General features: G+C 59.9%; 1 protein-coding gene across 1 annotated transcript in view; it reads right to left on the bottom strand.

Moving 5' to 3' along the window:
• LFNG (LFNG O-fucosylpeptide 3-beta-N-acetylglucosaminyltransferase) overlaps window positions 1–12997 on the bottom strand; it is an 82956-nt gene that overhangs the window by 30192 nt on the left and 39767 nt on the right. The gene's annotated exons all lie outside the window — the stretch shown is intronic.

Here is a 12997-nt window from a genome sequence, read left to right as displayed (position 1 = left end):
GATCCTGACTCCATGTGTATCCCCCCAGCCCAGATCCTTCCGCCACTGGGTCTGCAATGTGGCGGGGGTTCCCCTGGAGCAGGGTGGGTCCCAGAAGTGGGGTCAGGGGGTCTGGGGTGGGCGCTGGGAGGACCAGGGGCCCAGGCGAGGCTGGAGGCAGCCTGGGGTGACCAAGAAGTCAGGAGCTGCCAGCGGCCCTGGCCGGCCCTGCCTCCCGGCTGACCTCTGGGATGCCCGCAGGCACAGCCCGCCTCCCTTCCTGCCCCCCTCCCCCGGGCCCTGGCCCACGAGGCAGGCACACCCGTTCCTGCCTGCTTCTCTGGAGGGCACGCGCCAGGAACCGGCGGCAGCCTCTCTGGCCTGCGCCTCTGGGGATCACGTGGGGGTCACGTGGGAGCACGGGGTACTGAGCTGGCCGGCGGGGGCAGGCGGGTCCTGGGTGCCGATGACTGCCTTTGCCGGGCTGGGGGATGAGCTGTCTGTCCAAGCCCACCCAGCCACATACCCTCCACCACCCACCCACGCACCCAGCACTCCTACCGAAGGAGTAACCTGCCTGCCTGCCACAGACCCGGGGCCGGGCTGGTCACAGGCCCTGACCACACAGTGTCCTGTTCCGGGACCCCAGGCTGGCCACACCTCAGCATCCAGGCGGGCAGACAGGGATGCAGGCCCTGGGGGGCATGCGTGAGGGTCACTGCCTGGAGCTCAGCACTCTAGGTCACTCCTAGCAGCCACCAGGAGGCCATCCTGGGGAGGTGACACATGTCCAGGGTGGGCGGGGCCATGAGGGCAGAGTCCTGGCGATCAGCCTCCAGGGCAGGCGCTCTGCTGTAGAGAGAGGCCCCCAGAGGAAGGATGTGGTTGGAGACGAGTCAGAGATGAAGACATAGCGACAGCGAGACCCGGAGGGGACAGTGAGGTCGACCGGGTCCTCCCCTCTTCAGAGTCCCGGACGGGCGGCCAGCGAGCCCGAGGCCCCTCCCTCCTTCGTCCCAGCAGGGAGATAAAGGGGATGAGGCTGTGATAAGCCCGAGTGTCTTGGCAGTCAGAGCCTAATTCTCCTCTTGGGGGCATTTTTTCCCCATCAAGTCATCCTGGGCTTGGTCCAGGGCCCCCTCCCCAAGCCTGGGGTGACCAACACTCCCCCGAGACACCCTGAGGCCAGAGAAGGGTCTGCGAGGGGCCTTTCCCACAGCCTCTCCTGGAACCCAGGGCTCTCTCTGCACTGAGCTCGGCGAGGGACGCGGAGTCAGTGAGGACCCGCTCCTCTGGGCATCTATCAGTCCATCCGGGCAGCGGGGCCCTTCTGCGGCCTCTGGGGCTGTGCCTGAACAGGGGTTGCCCGCCCTGCTCATGACAACGGGTCCAACCCCCCACCCCCACCCCACAACCCCCGCCAGCTCCTCGGGCCTGGGTCAGAGACCGGCAGGGCCAGCTGCGGCCTCTGTCTTCCTGGAGCTCCCTCCCTGAGCGGGCAGACAGAGGAAGCCATCCATCTGGGGGGGTGGCAGTGATGACTGAGGGTCCAGGAAGGAGCGAAGCTGCGAGGGAGAGGGCCAGGCAGAGTCTGGGGCCCCACCCGGTGCCCTGCCGCGTCCTCTCTGACCCTCTGATCCTGCTCCCCTGGCACCTGCCCCCTCTGGACAGACAGGTGGACAGAGCAGCATGTGAGTGGACGGATGCGTGGGTGGATGGACAGAGGACAGAAAGGAAAGATGGAAGCTAGGACTGATGGAGGGACACTTGGAGGATGAGTGATCAAATAAACAGAGGGGGCGGGCAGAAATCACAGAGGGATGGCTGGATAAACGCTGCGCTGGCCGCCTGGCTAGACGGGTGGATAAACGGCGTAGAGATGGGGAGATGGCAGGAGGGTGAATGGATGGATAAGCAGATGCTCACATAGACAGAAGAATGGGGTGGCAGATCGTGCCCCCACCACCCCCAAAGACGTCCGCGTCCTTCCCCGACACCCGTGGATTTCCTGCCTTACGCGGCCAAAGACTTTGACGACGTAATAAGTGAAGAATCTTGAGACAGGGACAAAGAGGTTTTCCTGGACCTTGCCAGGGGACCCACTGCAATCACCAGGTTTTTGTAAGTGAAAAGGGGGTCAGAGGAGCTGTGAAGGTTGAAGCAGAGGCTGAGTGATGTCACGGCGAGCTCTGAAGACGGAGGCCGGTGCCTCCAGCCAAGGGATGCAGGCGTTTCTGGAGACCAGAAAAGGCCAGAAAACAGACCCTCTCCTGGGGCCTCCAGAAGGGATGCAGCCCTGGCCACACCTTGATTTTCACTGGCAAGACCCATCTCTGTCCCACGGGGCTGTCAGGATAATAGATTTGTGTGGTTTTAGGCCACTGCGTCTGTGGTGATTTATTACGACAGCAACAGGAAGTTGATACAGACAGGACACGAGATAAATGGAGGGGTGAGAGGATGGATGATCAGAGGGACAGGCGTGTGGAAGGATGGCCCCAAGGCTCACTGCTTAGTTTACACTTAAATGAGCCCTGGCACTGAGGGCTGGGGTGGTTAGACCGCTGGCCCTAAGCAGGGTTCAGGGTTTAGACGCTCCAAACGTCCAACATAACCAGAGCCCTCGCACCTGTAAGGCGTGAGCTGGGAGGTGAGCCTCAGGGCTTCCTGAGATCGGCGTAGGAACACCCAGAAGGCAGTCCAGAGTGGGGCCTGTCCAGGTCCTCGGGGGTTCCAGATGGCCTTTGTACGCTCACCTTCACACCCACACAGACAGGCACATGGACACATGTATGCACACACCTACCCACACTCCTACACAGACACCATGTAGCGGCAGAGGAAGCGCTCCTTGCCCTGCTCAGCCCTGATCTGTGTCCCCAGCCACGTCCTGGGCCTCTCGGGGTCTCCATCTCCCCATCTGCGGGCTGAGGGGGCGGGGGCAGGGAGGGGGCCCCGGCCATGCGTGGGTGTGGCGGCAGAGCGGCCCTCCTGGCCCTCCCTGCTGCTCCTGACCACCAGGCTTCCTCCCCCGCGCCCCTCTGGGAGGGACTGTAATTAACTTCTTCCTGTTCTGATCAGGAGCCTGTTTCTAAAAACATATTTCGAAGGATTATTTTGCAAAGGAAATGTTTTTGAAAGAATCTCGTGTCCCGACCCAGCCTGGGGAAGTGGGGGCCGCAGTCAGAGTGCGGACGGGGCGGGGTGGCCCCGGTGGTCCTGGCAGCTGTGGTGAGCTGGCGTGCTGGCCCTGGCCACTGTCCGTCCAGGGCAGGAAGGGCCTGGGGCGAGCAGAGGCCAAGGAAGCCCGAGGAGGTGAGCAGGGACGGCTCCTCTTCCTCCCCACCCGCTGTCTTTGCCCTCTGCCTCCCGGTGCCGCCTCCTGCCGCTGAGCTGCAGTCCCGCTCAGGGCCTCGCCCACCCTTCGCTGGGGAGTCGCCCGTCCGTGGAAACCTCTGCCCGGCTCCCTGCTGACCACGCGCTCCTGTCCTCGCCTCTCCCCGGGGCCCTCTTCTGTCCTCTGCCCTGGGCCTGGAGTCCTGCCCACTCTGGCCCTCGTCTAGAACACCCACTGTGGCCAGGGGGCACAGGCCTCCTCCAGCCAGCTGGGCTACTGCCTTCAGTGTCTGCCCCCCGCGTTCTGCTGCTGCTCCCGTGGGTACCTGTGGGCACTCACTTTCTTCACTTCTTGCTGGGGTCAAGAAACACGTTGTAAACTTCCATCATCAAAAAACAAGCAGTACTTTGATGGAGCGTTGCTGGGCAAGGGGTGGTCGTTTAATGGACAGTTTTTGGTTTCCAGTAGCAAACACCTCGACTCTTCTCTGGGACGTGTGGGCTGGGGACACCCCAGAGCCTGCAGAGTCCTGACCCTGACCGTGACCGAGCAGACTCCAGCCCCGTCCATCGGCCCACCTCCCTGTGTGCCCACACGGGGCCCACCGCAGCCAGGCGGCGTTAGACTCCGTTTACATTGTTCACCTCATCGTTGCGGTCACCAGCTCCCTGCCCACGAGGAGCGTTTAGTAATTGTCTGTTGAACGAATGATGGATGGATCGTGTGCACTGGGAGAGGGGTCTTGCAGTAAAGACCCTTTAATTTTAGAAAAACCAGCCCGCAGATCCCCGCCCCGCTCAGAGTTCCCGGCTGGGTCCTGGGGTGGGGAGGGCCCGGCTCCCAGGCAGCACCCCCTGCCTCTGCTTCCCCACCACCTCCCCCTCATGGGGGCCAGCCCACTGTGGGCCTCCCCTTCCCTGTTGTTACTGGGGCTGTGGTCCCAAGTGCTGGCCACGCCGCTCAGGGGACAACCCCCAGGGGACCCAGGGCAGGGGAAGCTCGCCAGCGGGGGGGCAGCAGGGGCCAAGTGTGAGAAGGACACAGAGGGGGAGGTGTGCTCACCGCCCGCGCTCCTGAGAGCAGGGACGCGGCCCCTCTGAGCCTCAGGTTCCATCCTGGGAACACAGAGTGCCTAGGAGGTGAGGCCTTCACAACCTCTGAGGCCCTGGGGGGCCCAACTGGGTCAGACAGGGCTCCCCACCCACCGGCACTGACCGTCCATCCAACTCTACCTCCCGTTCAGCTGCCCACCCTGCTGGACCTCAGCCCAGGGGCACAGCCCCCTCCCGCTCTGGAGGCCCACCCGGCCTGGCCCTCTAGAGGGGATGGGGGTACCCAGTCTAGGATGCCCCACTCTCCACCCACCGCCTCTGCCCGCTCCCCTGACCCTGTTTCTTCACGTGCCTCTGCAGGTCTCTGTCCATCCCCGGGTTTCTCTCACCCTCGCCGTCCCTGCCGGCCCCTCCGTCTCCCCCCCCCCGCCCCCACCCTGCACTGGGCTCCCGGTGTCACCGCTTGGGGTCCCGGGACTCCGCCCCCCCACAGATGTCCTGGAAATGGCGTAAGGTTATTTCGGGAGCTGGCGGCTCCCCTGGGCCTTTCCCAACAGTTTTGGCGAGTGCCTTCGCGGGGGTCAGCCTGAGTGGGCCGAGGACATGTGGCGGCTGGCCCAGGCAAGGCTGCAGAGAGCGCGCTGTGGGGACACGGTGACCGGCGTTGACCTCTGCTGTCTCAGGCGGGGGCACTGGCTGGGCCTTCCTGGCTGTGCGGGGCCAGAGTTGCCCCGAGAGGACGTTCGGGAGGGGGCAGCCCCAGACCAGCTCGGTCCCCAGCATTCAGGGGGATGCTGGAGGCTCCTCACGTGGTCCAGCCCAGCCTGATGCTCCCTCAGCTCACCTCTAAATGTCGCCTCACTCTTTCCCCAGAGGTCCCAGGCTCCGGTCACACCGGCCCCCTTGCTGCTCTGACCCCAGGGCCTTTGCAGCTACAGTTCCCTCTGCCTGGGTCATTCCCTCTGCCTCTTCTGAGCAGCCCTTTCTCAGCATGAGGTCTCAAGGCAGCAGTCACTTCCCCTCAGAGTTCCCTTCCTGTTCCAGCTGAAACAGCCCTGACCTCTGAAGAGCCGACTCACTGGAAAAGACCCTGATGCTGGGAAAGACTGAAGGCAAAATGAGAAGGGGGCGGCAGAGGTTGAGATGGTTAAACAGCATCACTGACTCAATGGACATGAATCTGAGCAAACTCCAGGAGACAGTGGAAGACAGGGGAGCCTGGCGTGCTGCAGTCCATGGGGTCACAAAGAGTCAGACATGACTGAGCGACTGAATAAGAATTCCACTCTTACCATCTCAGCCTGCGCCATTCCATAGAAATAGAATGCAGGCACAGATGCTATTTAAAATTTTCTAGTGGCCACATTAAAAAAAAAGATATTTAAACAGGTAGAATTAATATTATCTTATATTTAATGCAGGGCTTCCCCAATGGCTCAAGCGGTAAAGAATCCATCTGCAATGCAGCAGACAGAGGAGACTTGTGTTTGATCCTTGGGTTGGGAAGATCCCCTGGAGGAGGAAATGGCTAACCCACTCCAGTATTCTTGTCTGGGAAACCCCATGGACAGAGGAGCCTGGCGGGCTACAGTCCATGGGGTCGCAAAGAGTCAGACACAATTGGGCAAGCATTCCTATTTAACCCAATACATACAAAATATTATCATTTTAGTCAGTTCAGTTCAGTCACTCAGTCGTGTCCGACTCTTTGCGACCCCACGGACTGCAGCATGCCAGGCTTCCCTGTCCATCACCAACTCCTGGGGTTTACTCAAACTCATGTCCATCGAGTCAGTGATGCCATCCAACCATCTTGCTGCTGCTGCTAAGTCGCCTCAGTTGTGTCCAACTCTGCGCGACCTCATAGACGGCAGCCCACCAGGCTCCCCCATCCCTGGGATTCTCCAGGCAAGAACACTGGAGTGGGTTGCCATTTCCTTCTTCAGTGCATGAAAGGGAAAAGTGAAAGTGAAGTCGCTCAGTCGTGTTTGACTCTTAGCGACCCCATGGACTGCAGCCTACCAGGCTTCTCCATCCATGGAATTTTCCAGGCAAGAGGACTGGAGTGGGGTGCCATTGCCTTCTCCTTCCAACCATCTTATCCTCTGTCATCCCCTTCTCCTCCCGCCTTCAATCTTTCCCAGCATCAGGGTCTTTTCCAATGAGTCAGTTCTTCGCATCAGGTGGCCAAAGTATTGGGAGTTTCAGCTTCAACATCAGTCCTTCCAATATTCAGGACTGATATCCTTTAGGATGGACTGGTTGGATCTCCTTGCAGTCCAATGGACTCTCAAGAGTCTTCTCCAACACCACAGTTCAAAAGCATCAATTCTTCTGCGCTCAGCTTTCTCTATAGTCCAACTCTCACATCCATACATGACTACTGGAAAAACCATAGCTTTGACTAGGTGGACCTTTGTCGGCAAAGTAATGTCTCTGCTTTTTAATATGCTGTCTAGGTTGGGCATAGCTTGCTTTTCTTCCAAGGAGCAAGCGTCTTTTAATTTCATGGCTGTAGTCACCATCTGCAGTGATTTTGGAGCCCCCCAAAAATAAAGTCTATCATTATTTACATTGTTTCCCCATCTATTTGCCATGAAGTGATGGGACCTGATGCCATGATCTTAGTTTTCTGAATGTTGAGTTCTAAGCCCACTTTTTCACTCTCCTCTCTCACTTTCATCAAGAAGCTCTTTAGTTCTTCTTCGATTTCTGCCATAAGGGTGGTGTCATCTGCATATCTGAGCTTATTGATATTTCTCCCGGCAATCTTGATTCCAGCTTGTGCTTCATCCAGCCTGGCATTTTGCATGATGTACTCTTCATATAAGTTAAATAAGCAGGGTGACAATATACAGCTTTGAGGTACTCCTTTCCCTATTTGGAACCAATCTGTTGTTCCATATCCAGTTCTAACTGTTGCTTCTTGACGTGCATACAGATTTCTCAGGAGGCAAGTCAGGTGGTCTGGTATTCCCATCTCTTGAAGAATTTTCCAGTTTGTTGTGATCCACACAGTCAAAGGCTTTGGCGTAGTCAATAAAGCAGATGTTTTCCTGGAACTCTCCTGCTTTTTCTATGATGCAACAGATGTTGGCAATTTGATCTCTGGTTCCTCTGCCTTTTCTAAATCCAGCTTGAACATGTGGAAGTTCACAGTTCACGTACTGTTGAAGCCTGGCTTGGAGAATTTTGAGCATTACTTGGCGAGTGTGTGAAATTAGTGCAATTGTGCAGTAGTTTGAGCATTCTTTGGCATTGGAATGAAAACTGATGTTTTCCAGTCCTGTGGCCACTGCTGAGTTTTCCAGATTTGCTGGCATATTGAGTGCAACACTTTAACAGCATCATCTTTTAGGATTTGGAATAGCAATCTAAAATCATTAATGAGATATTTTACACCATTTCTCTGCACTAAGTCTTGTAAATATAGTGTTTTTTTAATACTCACATCTCAATTCACACATTTCAGGTGCTCAAAGGCTAAGTGCAGTCAGAGGCTATGGAATTGAACTGTATATCTTTTTTTTTTTTAATGCTACTGTCTTATTTTACTTTTTTCCTAGCACAAATCACTATCTAGAATGTTTCATGTATTTGTTGAGCTATTTATCATTTGTCATACACTCCACAATGCCATGCAATAGGCTCTGCAAATGTTTGGGAATGAGTGACAGGGGGCTACGTGGGTCTGACTCACCCTCACCCGGGAGGGGTCCCGGCCCCCGGGTCACAGAGCAGCACACGGAGGTTCACTGTCTAGAGAGCGGGGGCTTGAGCCCACGCCTGGTGTCCTGCGTCCCCTTGAGCTGTCGCCATCTCCACCATGGGGCTGGTGGCGGGGACTCTGGGTCCTCGAGGTGCCCGCAGCCCCATCTTAGGCAGCTCTAGGATCCCCCAGCCACTTCCCCATCTAATTGGATTCCCAGCTCTTCCGCCTTCAAATGGGGCTGCTGCTGGGTCTGTTTATAAACCTGGTGCAGCCTGCTTCCCTGGCGGCTCCCGGAGCCCAGAGCCCATCTGGAGGAGTCGTTATAGTCCCCTCTCCAGGCCAGATGTCAGCCAGTCTGTCCTGCCCTGCCCAGCTCAGCTGGCCCCCAGCCTCTGTCCTGCCGCAGAAACCTTGGCCTTTGTTTCCTGTCAGTGGCCACTGCACCCAGACAGCCTTTCTGGCAGGCCCGTCTGGGCTGGTTGCGCTTCCTGCAAGATGGCGCCGTCGTGGGATAACTCCTGGCTGGTACTGGTCAAGGCCCAAGAGGCCCCAGAGTCCCAGCCACGTCCCACCCCGCCCAATCCAGAGCCATTGGGGAGCCTTCCCCCTCAGCCCCAGGCCCCCAAAGCAGCACCCCCAAGGGCTTTGGGGGTCTCTCGAGCACATCCCTTGACAGGGCAGGGTCGCTCCCAGCGTGCCTCAGGAGGGGCACACGCACGCGGCCCACAGCAGCCTCAGTCTCCCTGTCTGTGAAATGGGAAGGGAAGCCCTCGCCTAGCAGGGCTGTGAACAGATGTGAAGTCGCTTGGAAGACTGCAGAGGAGGGGGGCCCTTGTAACACATGCAGAGCTGAGGAGCGCAGCTGTGGGAGCAGGGAAATGGCAGAAGGAAGCTGGGCGGGGGGAGGCTCTGTCCTGCCTCCCAAATCCTGCCCCACTTCTGCAGGGCTGTGACTGAGAACAGCCGCTCCACCAGCATCTGGCTGCGTGAACCTGGGCCAGCGAGGTCTCCCCTGAGCCCTGGTTGCTGCATCTATAAACAGCTGGTGAAATAGAGTGGGGGCCGGGCGCCCCCTCCTGGGGGCTGAGGCCTGACTGGGGTGGGCCTGCACTCCGTCTGGGAAGCCTGTCTGGGCAGGAGCCCCCATTAGCTGACAGCAAGGGGGAAACCCCAGCCTTACCCCAACCAGCGTCGGGTCTCCGTAGCTCAAATGCCCAGAGCCCTACCTCTGTGTCCCTTCCTTGGGTCAAGGCCAGCTGAACTCACAGGCAATGCTCATGGTCCCCCTTGGCAACTTCAGGTGGAGAAACTGACTCCCAGGGAGGGGCAAGGACTGTCTGCAGCCAAGGGCAGGTTGGCCGGCTTCTACTTCCTGGGACGGACTGGAGGGAAAGGTAGGGCTTCCCTGGTGGCTCAGCCATAAAGGATCAGCCTGCAGTGCAGGAGCCATAGGAGATGTGGGTTCAATCCCTGGGTCGGGAAGATCCCCTGGAGGAGGGCATGGCAGCCCACTTGGGTATTCTTCCCTGGAGAATCCCATGGACAGAGGAGCTTGGCATGCTACAGTCCATGGGGTCTCAAAGAGTCAGACACGACTGAAGTGACTTGGCACTTTAGCACGTGTGGAGTGAAAAGTGTGGCTGGGGCAGAAGGGGTGGCCCCAAGAGGGGAGACATGCGGGGTCCCCACAAGAGGGAAGCCAGACCAATGCCGAATGTCCTTTGGGCCACCAGCCCGCCCCTGCCAGGGAGGAGACGGCATCAGATCTGGCAGCCCCTGCTTGGCACTGGCTGGGGTAAGACCTTATCACCCTCCATGTGCCCCCACATGAGTTGATTCTCTGGGCGATAAGAGACTCAGGGGTGGAAAGCAGGAGGCACAGACAATGGCTGTGCCATTGGGTGGCACAGCTTGGCCACCCAAGCTGGGTGGGCAGCTGGCCAGGAACAATGCCAGCCCAAATGAGGGAGGTGACTGCGGTGCCTAGCAGGGAAGGCCAGGGAGGGATGGATCTCAGCCAGGCAGCAGAGGTGGGGCAGGGAGTGCTCTTCCCATCTTGGCCTTTCCCTCCCCAGGGCCTTTACAGACACTGTTCCCTTTTCCAGCAACACCCTTCCCCTGAGTGACTTCTGTTCTAAGCTCAGCTGCAATGTCACCTCCTCCAAGAAGTCTGCCGAGACCAACTCATATCAGTCCAGGTTCCCCCTAGACACCATGATCACTCCTCATATTTTCCCTTCAGAGCTCTTGTGGTAATAATAATTCAGTAATGTGAAGCTGGACTTGTCCTTTAATGTTTGCCCGCTGCCTCAGACACTGGAAGTTCCCTGAGGGCAAAGGCTCTGTGGCTCTCTGTCTGTCTGTCTTGTGAACCATGGCTCAGGGCCCAGCACAGAGCAGGGTTCAGCTGACGTTTGCTGAGTGACTGGCTGTGATGCGGGATGTACCCCACCTGGCCGAGGAAGGAATGACAAGCATTGAGCACACAGTGGGGGCTCAGCGGAGGCGTGACAGCGATCGTGCCAAGACAGCGGAGTGCCCTGGATCACTCGTGCCTCCCTCCCCTGAGCCTGGCCTCCAGCTGCCCCCAGTGGCATAGCCGGAGCCCGTATATCCAGAGCAGGTGGTGCTGCTGTAAAGAGACTGAGTGCCAAGGTGTGTGTGCTTAGCCACTCAGTCGTGCCCGACTCTTTGTGACCCCATGGGCTGTAGCCTGCCAAGGCTCCTCTGTCCATGGGATTCTCCAGGCAAGAATACTGGAGTGGTTTGCCGTGCCCTCCTCCAGGGGATCTTCTGGACACAGGGATCGAACCTGCGTCTCTTACATCTCCTGCACTGGAGGCAGATTCTTTACCCGCTGAGCCATCAGGGCTCCAGGTCGATGGTGGTTACCACTGTGCCATGGGGCAGGATTTCTCGTCCGGGTACCTCTGCACCAGGCCCGTTCCTGGCGATGGCGGCCCCAGGGCTGGGGATGGGCCTCTGAGCCCAGGCTGCTGTCTGGGTGGACATCCTCCGCGGAACTGGGTGGAGACTCTGCTGCCTCCTCTGGAAACCAACAGCCAGGGGCAAAACCGCACATCCGAACATCCGGGAGGGGGAGGGGCAGTGTCTGGTAGCTCTGGCTGGGTGGGTCTGTTTGCTCCCAGGCCCCAGGCCATGGCACCCAGCCCTGGCTGGCCAGCAACTCCAGGTGAGGGCACCGCCCCCGGCCCGGCCCCTCACCTCGGGGACCCCTTAGGACAGCTGGGGTCTGAGCTGGACTTCATAATGTTGGCACCTACAGAAATGCACCAGCCCCGAGGGGCCTTCAGGGCCCCTGGCTCCCACCCCACGTGGAGAGGTTCCAAAGCCACAGCGGGGGGTGGGGGTGAGACCACAGGCCCGGCCAGGTGTAGGCCCATGTCAGGCACAGGTGTCACAGGGTGGGCGGAAGCCCAGAGCCTGCCTGGGCCCAGTTGGGCTTTATGAGGTCCCCAGGCTGGAGAGAACAGGCAGGCTCTCCACCCTGTCCGCTCCAGGTTCAGTGGGCTACTTGCAGTACAGTCCCTAGAGCCCCCCATATATGGGGAGGCTGAGGCTCAGAGAGGGACAGGTCTGCAGCAATCAGGGGTCCTCAGGCTCCTCACTCAGGCCAGGGCTCTCAGCCACTGAGTCCTGAGGGCCCTCTGCCAGGCCCTCTGCTGACCTCAAAGCCAGGAGATGACAGCCCAGGGTGCTGCCCGGGGGGCGCAGACTGTGCCCAGAGGCTCCCAGCTGCAGGCCCCCGGCGTGCTGGAAGCCCGCTCAGGACCCCCGAGTACACGCTCTGCCCACCCCGGCCCAAGGTGTCCCCAGAGTCCAGGCCCTGAGTGCCCGCCTCGTGGCTGGACTGGAGGCAGGAAGGGGCTTCACCCTCTCTGAGACCCTCGAGGAGGCAGGGGCCAGGGGTCTGCCGCGCTCGGGCCCCAGGATGGCCCGGCCAGGTGAGGCCCTGGATGTGGGAGTGGGCAGGCCAGGCCGGTGTCTGAGCAGGGAGGTCACAGCAGGCGGCCTTACCTCTGCTGCCCAGGGCTGCCCCCTGCAGGCCCTGCCAGCCCTGCCCAGCCCCTCGCCTGCAGGGGAGGGTGAAGCTGGCGCATGCCCGCGGGAGTCAGGGCCACCTCTGTGTCCCTTCCCATTACCACCCCCCCCACATCAAAATGACAGGCACAGGGGGAGGCCAGGCGGGACCCACCAGGGGGCGGAGGGAAGAATGACCCAAGAGGAGTGGGGGGCTGGCAATCCTGTCCCCTGGGGCCCTGGGGGACCAGATAAACCCCGGCCCCCGAGAGGCTGGGCAGGGAAGGGCAGCAGCACCAGGAGCCACACACTCAGCCACGCACAAGACATGCCCACGCCCGGGGGCACGCGACACCCCAACGCCCAGGGGCACACCACACCCCCACGCCCGCGGGCACACCACACCCCCACGCCCAGGGGCACACCACACCCCCACGCCCAGGGGCACACCACACCCCCACGCCCGCGGGCACACCACACCCCCACATCCAGCGTGCACATTGTCACACACTGAGCTTCCCCAGCCACCTGGTCCCAGACTCACCACACACCTGCACAGTCATTGGCACACTTACTCGTACACTCACTGCCCACGCACTGCACGCCCCCCGCCCTCCCACAGCGGCCCTAGGGCTCTGTCTGTCCAGCCTGGCTCCTCTCTGGCTGGGCTCCCTGGACAGTCCGGCCAAGACGCCCCCTTGGCCGCCCGGAAAGCCTGGGGAGACTCTGTGTGTCTCCCCCACACGCTCCCCAAGGACCCCAGCCTGGCCTGCTCCGCAGTCAGCTGAGGGGGCTCAGGAGCAGGCCAAGAGAGGTGTGGGGGTGTGGGAAAGGCCGCCCCACCCCGTCCACCACCAGCGCCCTGGAATGCGCTGA

The sequence above is a fragment of the Giraffa tippelskirchi genome, chromosome 13, assembly GCF_054371585.1.
Source record: "Giraffa tippelskirchi isolate mGirTip1 chromosome 13, T2T-mGirTip1v1.2.pri, whole genome shotgun sequence".
Lineage (NCBI taxonomy): Eukaryota > Metazoa > Chordata > Mammalia > Artiodactyla > Giraffidae > Giraffa > Giraffa tippelskirchi.
The sequence above is the reverse complement of the archived record's forward strand: the minus strand, read 5'-3'. Positions and strand labels throughout refer to the sequence as shown.